General features: G+C 42.4%; 1 long non-coding RNA gene across 1 annotated transcript in view; it reads right to left on the bottom strand.

Annotated features, from left to right (window-relative positions):
- Positions 1-3,212: 3,212 nt before the first annotated feature.
- The window catches only part of LOC128117529 (uncharacterized), a 28,457-nt gene continuing 23,135 nt past the window's right edge, over positions 3,213-8,534 (bottom strand). The window contains exon 2 of the long non-coding RNA XR_008220834.1: positions 3,213-5,221. This is a non-coding gene — a long non-coding RNA (uncharacterized LOC128117529). The remainder of the gene's footprint in view (positions 5,222-8,534) is intronic.

Here is an 8,534-nt window from a genome sequence, read left to right as displayed (position 1 = left end):
TTTTTCATTTTTCCACCTTAGGGACTTAGAAAATTATTAATTATCCATATGCAGAGTCACTACAAGAAATATGTAGACAGGTCTAGGTTAATGAAGCCTGTTGAGATGGAGACAATGTATGAATGCACTAATCATGCAGTATTATCTCTGCCTTCAGCATCTCCTAATGCCACTCTGCCTGGAATATGAAATGGAGTACTGTGCAAGATGATAGGATCATCATCAACATCATCATCATCATCATTTGGCCTCAAAAAACTGCTTTTGGCATAAATTAGGAAACGACCAGGAACACTCAAGGACAGTGCAAAAGTTGAAAGGGCAAAAAGCAGGTGACCCAAAGTCCCTGGGCCTAGGGCCACTCACAGCAGGCTCAGGTGTATCTCAACTAATAAAAAACTTCTGTTCACAGAACAGATTTTTGTGTGAATCTTGCACACTATTTTTTTTTTACTACAACAAAGATATGCTTATTTCCTCTATGAGAGAAGACATCTTTTTTTTTTAAATGAAATTGGCAGGGAGGTTATGTGTAAGGCAAATTGTGACTGAGCCAATAATCTGTCATTCTTACCCTCCAGAATGTTCACATGAGGATATAAACAGAAAGAGAAGCCACCTCCTATGTAAGAGACAGGAGAAAGCTACTCTTCCTCACCCAGCTCTCCAAAGCTCGGATTCACACTCCTGGTCCTCAGAGGCAAGAGTGAGGCCAGTGACAGAGAAGCTATGAACAGAAAGAGAAAGGACAGGACACACAAAGAAGTCAGACTACAAAAGGTCTCCTGCTAAGGTGAGGCTACCAGCCTCCAGGGAAGCTGCTCTCACTCCATCCCAGACAGGAAACGTTAGCCTGCTCTGGAGACCTGGCGCAGGGACAAGCAGGATCTTCCTTGAGACTACAGCTCAACCTCTTGTGTTTCCTTTTGCAAGGACATGGATGCAGGAGGCCTCCTGCACTGAGACCTGAAGTTAGAGTCACAAGAGTGTACAGCCTCCAAATGAACTCAGTCTTGAAACCCTTGGTTTACTTTGCTTCTGTTGCTGAAATTCCACGGTCCCCAATGATTGCACCTTCACTCAGTAGGAACGCCATGGGTAGTTAAAAACATCCATTCAGTCCTTTGGGTACATCTCACTGCCTCTATAATTATAAACAGATTAAATTTTAGAACAACACATGTTATTTGGGTGTGGAGGCTCATGCCGGTAATCCCAGCACTTGGGAAGCTGAGGACAAAGTCTTGAGTTGAAAGCCAGTTTTGAACTACATAGTGAGTTAGGGGCAAGTCTGGGCTACACACTGAGGCCTTGCCTCAAAAACCAAAAAGCAAAAATAAATGCACTGGCCGGAGTGGGAAAAAAGGAGAGTGTGTATGTATGTATGTATGTATGTATGTATGTATGTATCTATCTATCTATCTATCTATCTATCTATCTATCTATCTATCTAACATATATACTAACTAGCAAACTAGCTTTTGGAGTACATCATTTTCCTGGCACTTATCTTGGATGTCACAGCCAGATGGTTAACTTCTGTGGACCTAGGAACCTATCTAATGAAGACCTTGTTTTATATGTACATATATCTATATATGGTAAGATTGATGTTTAAAGAATTGCATGCTTTCTCTTATTCTGAGACCACAGAGAACAGGGAGCTCAAAGTTTTGATCATGTGTGATGTGCAAATAATACTTTATGTGACTTGAATACTGATCTCTTACTTTTTTTAGTTTGCAGAGAAGGATGCTGGAGCCAAGAGAGAAAATAGCTAGATTCAAATCCAGATCTTCCCGGCTCTAAAACTTCTCTCCTCTTCATGCCTCTCGTCTGCTTTCATCTCATTTGCCTGTGGTGGTGCCTATCATTGTCCTCACTGGAGTCTGTGTCCTGTAGAATTCAGTACCCTGGGAAGCAAGTACTCTTACCGCGGATCATTGCTGTTTTGGGGACTCTACAAGAGCAGGGAGACCCAAATAGACTATGTGACTCATTACCCGCTACTTATCACCAACATAGGACTTCCTGGCACAAGGTAGGTATTTATTTATTGAGTAAATAAAGAAAGTTACTGTCTAAGGAACAGGGGTCCCTATATATTACAGTTTCTCTCCATGGTAATAAACTTTGCTCTCTGATTAAGACTTCAATAGACTCTTTAAATATCACCTCAAAGGAAATTGAAAGTAAAAATCATTTGAGCATCTTCAAAAACTTCAAACCTGAGACTTAAAAACAAAAAAAAAATGGCAAAATCAGAATTGATAGCAGCATGAATTTTCATGGACACAAACACACCATATAGCCATGTGGGCTTTAAGGGAAACGTTCCCTGTCTCATGAACGGGAGGCAACTTGTTATGATTTGTGTACCCCTTCATGAAATACGAGGGAGGGGGGACCTCCTGTCACTTGTCAGCGAGCTCAGTCACGGATGCTGCAGAGGTACTCTAACTTATGCACGTGCGCTGCAGAAGAGTCGTCGAAAGTGGCTTCGGTAAACTCTGTGCTAGTCTATCACTCGTGCTAAAGCCAAAGGGACTTCAGTTCTCCTCCCGGATGGAGCCACATGTCAGATTTGTAACTGGTTAGCAGCTGACATCGAAACAGAGAACATGCTCACTGTTGGGGCGGACACGGGATCCACACAAGAATGCAATCCCGTGGCAGGCCATGCTTTTCCCGTGGATGAGAAGTGTGTTCCTTACCTAGGAGAAAACTCTAGTCAGAGAACTTTGCCCTTTAAATAATCTCATCCCGAAGTGGGTGGACCCCAGAATGATTCTCCAAGAATCAGTTTAATAGGCTCACTATTAGGATCTGTGAAAGCACAGAGAGAAAAATTCATTCTTTAATTAAAAATAACTCTTCCTCCGGCATTCTTCAAATGCCCGCCCTGCGCAGTGTTCACGTCATCAAGTGAGAAGGAAAGTGGTTACTAGGCCATAAAGAAGCTAAAACATGTTTTGATAAAATTATGCCCTACACTGATAAATTTTCAGAGACGTCAAAGGTGTCAGACCTCAAAAGCCCAAGCCAGATGGAAACCCAGAGAACAAATATCATAACAGCCCTTGAGTATGTGGGAAACAATGCTACACACAGGAGGCTCTCTCCACTTAAACCCTTTTTCTCTCTTCTTCGGGAACTCAACTAGGTATGTCTCAGCTATGTGGAAAGCCACCTCCTATGGTTAAAAGTGAACATTTGAAGTGAGGGCGCAAGAAACTTGTTGGCCTTTTTTTTTTTTTCCCTCTAAGTAGAAACTCTATTAGGAAATAACTTCCACACGTTCTCGCGTTTGGTGAGTTGTTTCCCGGCCTTGCTTTTTACAGATGTAGATCTTCTCCGTGAGTGTCCCCTGTGTGGAGACAGCACGGGCCACGTGTCCGTGCCTCTCACCGCTTGGCACATGAGGAGGGAAACTGTGGGGAGTCTGGTAGTGTGAACACACCCTGGGTGCTGCTCCTCCGGGTCTACTCCTCCCCTGTTGCTCTTTTTTTTTTCCTCTGACTCGTCTGCTGTTCAGCTTCAGGTGACTTTCCCTAAAAGTTCGTCTTCTGCTCAACCACACACCAAGCTCTCCAGCGAACGGCGGCCAAGCTTGCCGGAAAGGCTGCTTCCCTCTACCATTTTCTCTGTTCATTGCCGCCGCGTACAAAGATGTAGCTTAAAGAAGACACCTTAAAACAGTCTCGCTGTTAGAACACAGTACCCTGGGGGCCCCCTCTTCGGTCCTGCATCAGCTGCCAGCCTCGCAGACACAGGAGAGGCAGGCTGGAGAGTGTGGGGTCAGTCCTCCGGTGTCTTTCCTGTTTGACAGGGGAGCAGCGTGGGTGGGCACCTGTAACATCTGCTTCTGTTCCGTGAAATCTTGGAGTTGGAAGATCATACTTCTTGCTTCTGTGTGTCTTCCGCAGCCCATGCTTTCCCCCTCCTGCCTCCCTCCTCAGTAACACTCTCGCAGAAGTAGCTGTGATGCTCTGTGAGCGGCCAGGCTGCTTCTGCCCGGCACTTGTGCCGATTCCTGCGGGGCTGTGCTTACCCGCGGTTCCAGCCCCCATGCCAACAGCACATTCTTACTTCTGTGAGGAAGCCAGCCATGCCAGAAGGCTATGTACTTGAAGTTTTTCATTCCAAGAGAACTGCACATAGAGAAAGATGCATTTTATCAAGCCCGTGAGAAACAAACACCAAAACAAAACCATGGAGCAAGTGAATCACTTTCCTAAAGTGAGAACTCAGAAAGCCAAGAACCCAGGCCGTCACAGGAGCCCTCCCTCACGTTTCCTCTCGTAAGAGAAGTTGCTTTTGCATTGTTCTTTTTGCAAAAGGAAGAAAAGTTCACACCAATACCATGCATGTAAATATATGGCTACTTCCCCCTTAGCCATTGGCACTGAGGACCTTGCTACTTCCTTGCTGGTGTGTTCTCAGCAAATTCCCACTCCCTCTGTTTAGTGCTGTGACACGTAATGAAGGTCTCCAGTCTCTGCTGACATGATGTGCCAGGGATGGTTTACAGAAAACATCGCCAACCTATGTGGAGTTGACATTGGAAGAAAATTTCAAACTTAGGAGAAAGAAGTTCACAGGAAGCCATTTAAAAAAAAAAAAAAAAACAACTAAATTCTCCCACAAGCCAGCTAGCAGCTTGCCAGGGCCTTACCTCCCCACACGACTGGCTGTCCTTTGCACCAGTTCCTGATATCGTTGGAGTGAGGAGGGAACCGCAGAATGCAGACACACAATATCACAAGCCAACCTGTTGATATTTTGAAAAGGATATCTTCTTATAGCTCACCAAGTCAACACAAACTATAGCACACTATTTGGGGCAATCTTCTAGTGCGCTAAGGAAATCGTTGGAGATTTAAATTCTGATCCGCTCACTTCTGATCATTTTTATGATCCGAAGTAGTTTTTCTCTTCAATATAAAGCATATCTCCAACCACCTACTAGTTAGGAAAGCCATTAAATTCTTGCAAATTGAAGGTGGAAAAATAAATTGTGTGTATTTTAGACCCCGAATGATCTTCCTATAGCAATTTCAGAACAAACTATGAAGAATTCTGCAGTTTTAATCTCCTCAGTAGCTTCCCATTACTAAACAAGCAGAATGCCACGGTGCAAATGGAGACGTTGCGTGTCATCTTGATCTGCGGCTTTTTTCTTTCATTAAAGCTTTAATGCAGCAATTATGGCTACGTTGCCCTATAAAAAAAGGAAAAGGCAGTTTACTTTAAAAAGTGAAATTGCATAGCCTACTATTTAATTATACACAAATGTAAATGGCCTATTTTTCCATAACTGGTTATTACAACACTGTTTTACTTTCTGAGGTTTCCCAATCTAGAAAACCTACAAAGCTTCCTGCTATATAATTGTTTTGTTACATTATTGTTTTCATCTTATTTTTTCTTTTAATGTGAGTGCAGCGGGATAAATCTTGGTTTGAAGCCAGCCACTACTTCATCTACTTAAGCTTTTATAGATGGAGATTGCTGTAATTATCAGAATACCCGCTTATTTCTGAAGTATTATCCTGGCAACCCGCTGGCATTTACAACCAATTAACAAGCTTTGCCATTAGTTGTATAAGGGGTATCGCAGAGTAAACCCATTGTGTGCTAATTTTCTATTTTAGATAATCAGTTTGGCCATCCAGAATGGAAAGAAGAAGAAAAGAAAAGGTTTGACACTCAGTGGCAGACATGTAAAAATTACTGCGTGCCCCCCAGAGACAAAGGTAGCCCGCCACTCCATGATTGCCGTGGCTGTCACTACTGCTTCTTAAGCATATTTCCCTTTGTCTCTTTTGGAAGAAAAAAAAAAGTGGGGATTCGGCAAAGTAATCATGTCCTGTCTCACACACTCTGTCTTTTGAAGCTGACTGGCTCCTCTTGCTGTCCTGACCATAATTTGACCAAATTGGAGGAGTGTTAAACACCTTTAAAAAAGACCGAAGGAAATCGAGCATGAGTCCTTCGGCTTTTTTTTTAAAAAAAAAAAAAACAATGCTTTTCAACCTCTTTCTCCTCCCTCTCTTCCTTGCTATTAGAGTTAATTAATGTACGAGCGTCCTCCAATGGGACCCCCTTAAGATTAGCTGGCAAGCTGGGTTAGTTCAAGTTGAGTGTTGTCACTTTATTGCCTTGTTTAAACAGTCTCTGATATTAATATGTCCCCAGCCTCCATCTACGGCATGACAAGGTGCTGTTGACACACCGAAGCTCAAGGTCACCGCAAGGAAGTCGGTGCACCACCAGCCCAGGGCTTCAGCGAGGGACCACAGAAGACATCTGAGATCTTCGTTCGGAAGTTATCTGGCACCCTGAGTCTTCATAAATATTAATGATTGTTTTATCTCAGTTCCCTCGTTGTCTATCAGGAAAGGATTCCTAAAATCTGACTCCTCTTACCCATCCCAAGATGCTATCAAATTCATCACAATTCTATCCTCTGTGTCAGGAAATATAAACTGATGTTTTTAGAAGTACCAGTATTGGGGGCTGTAGCGATAATGGTTGCGCTCAGCAGTCGAGAGCACCTGCTACTGTTAGTCAGGACGTAAGTCCATTCCTCAGCACCCACATCAGGAGGCCCACAAAAGTGGTCAGCATCCAAATATCTTTAGCCACAGGACTTCTTAAACCCTCATGCCAAGCTGCTGTTTAAACACACTGCCTTTAACATTCCCAGAGGTAGTCAACAGGCGACCTCTCCCTGAAGGCACACCCATCTTTAGAGCGGGCGAGCATCTGCCTCACCTCCTTCTGTTTCCAAGCAACCTATCTGGAACAACAGAGTTGCTCAGTACCATGCCTAAAACCTCAAACTGGGTTCCAGACATGAACTACTTTCATTATATGCATGTATACATGAACATGTGCATGAGCATATATATACCTGTGAGGAGACACCCACTGGCCCATTAACCCATGTACCCAGTTCAAGCTTCTTCTACTAATTCTCTTTCATCCAGCAGTGTGTCATAGATGCAGAGCCACATTCTCTGGGTGTGACACCTACTACAACAGGCGCGTCTACCTTCATCCAAATTCACAGCTCATTACGCCATTACATGTGAGCATTATCTTTCTAGCAAATGAAGACATTATGTGTCCCCAAATACATCTTATTCAAATCGAGAAGAGGAGACTTCCTTTTCAAGGGTTATTACAGTCTCATCCAACTGTAAAGCTCTTACAAAGAGAATCCGAGCTAACTCTTCTCTGCTATCCCACATGTTCACTTTGTATACAGCACTACCTATTCCCACAAAGGAAAAGTCAGGAGCCAGCTAAAATCTTGCAGTGAGACAAAGAAGTTAAAAGAAAAAATACGTTAGAAGATTCTTTATTATTACTACTGTCTACTGAATATTTGAGACGACTACTAGCCTTATAATAACACAATTTTGTTATTATGCCTATGGTTATATGTCGATCATTTCTAAGTGTTGAGATCAAGCCTGGGCCTTTTGCATGTTAGGGATATCATTCTACCATCAAACCATATTCCCAGACTAATCATTTTTTTTCTTTCACCATTATTGCTGTCATGTGATTCCCTGTATTTAAATTTTTCTTATTTCAAATTTTAATAAATTGACTTTAACCTTGTTTTATCTGCTGGCACTACAGAGTGAAGAAAGAAAAAAATCGTAAATGACTTCTTAGAGAAGACTGGAACTAATTGTTTCAAGAGAAGAATCTTTGTTACCAAACAGAAATATAGGACGTCTCTGCTTACAAGGGACATCATTTCCTCTTTTCTTAGGTGTGCTATCTGTGGCCCCACATCCTAGGAGGTCCAGAATTACTGCAAACAGTTTTCTTACTTAACCCAAGGGATCCTGAGTGTCATTCCTGGAGTGAAGTCATTCTCCACCTTTTTCTAGATCCATTAACTTGCTCAGGTCACCTCTCCATGCTCCATGTCTCAACTGTGCAGTGTGAGTGAGAATATGTACCCCATGGAGTTGTCTTAAGCATTAATTGTCACTATACACACACAACCCTTAGTACAATGTAAGGCCTATCATAAATACAAAACACAATCTTATTATTATGGGTGTTTGCCTGCGTGCCGATCATACTGGTCACTGTGGAGCTAGCAACAGTGATTGGAACACAGGAATTGTCCCCGCTATTGCTCATATAATCAAATAAATGCCACGGGAGAAGTCAGAGGAAGAAGGAAGGAATTTTTCACTATTTCTTGCTGAGTGTAAAGGAGAACCAAGATCCATGTTTTTGACCTTGTTAAACAAGTCACCCTTAGTCTTAAAAGATTACAGCCAAGGAGAACTATTCCCAGACCTGATGTGCCAGGAATCACACTCACAGTATTCTACAATCATTATTTTTTTAATTGAAGTAAATGAAAAAAAAATAGCCATGTGCAGCTATTATCAGTCAGTATTTAGCATTTCAAAAATATACAACTTAGAAAAAATATACAACTTGAAATCAGCTGAAAGAGTCTGCCATAACTGGAGATTTTCTTTTCAAAATCACCGCAG

This window comes from Peromyscus californicus, unplaced genomic scaffold (assembly GCF_007827085.1).
Source record: "Peromyscus californicus insignis strain IS unplaced genomic scaffold, ASM782708v3 Scaffold_21__1_contigs__length_65335640, whole genome shotgun sequence".
In the NCBI taxonomy this organism is placed as follows: Eukaryota; Metazoa; Chordata; class Mammalia; order Rodentia; family Cricetidae; genus Peromyscus; species Peromyscus californicus.
This window is presented reverse-complemented; position numbering and strand designations above follow the sequence as displayed.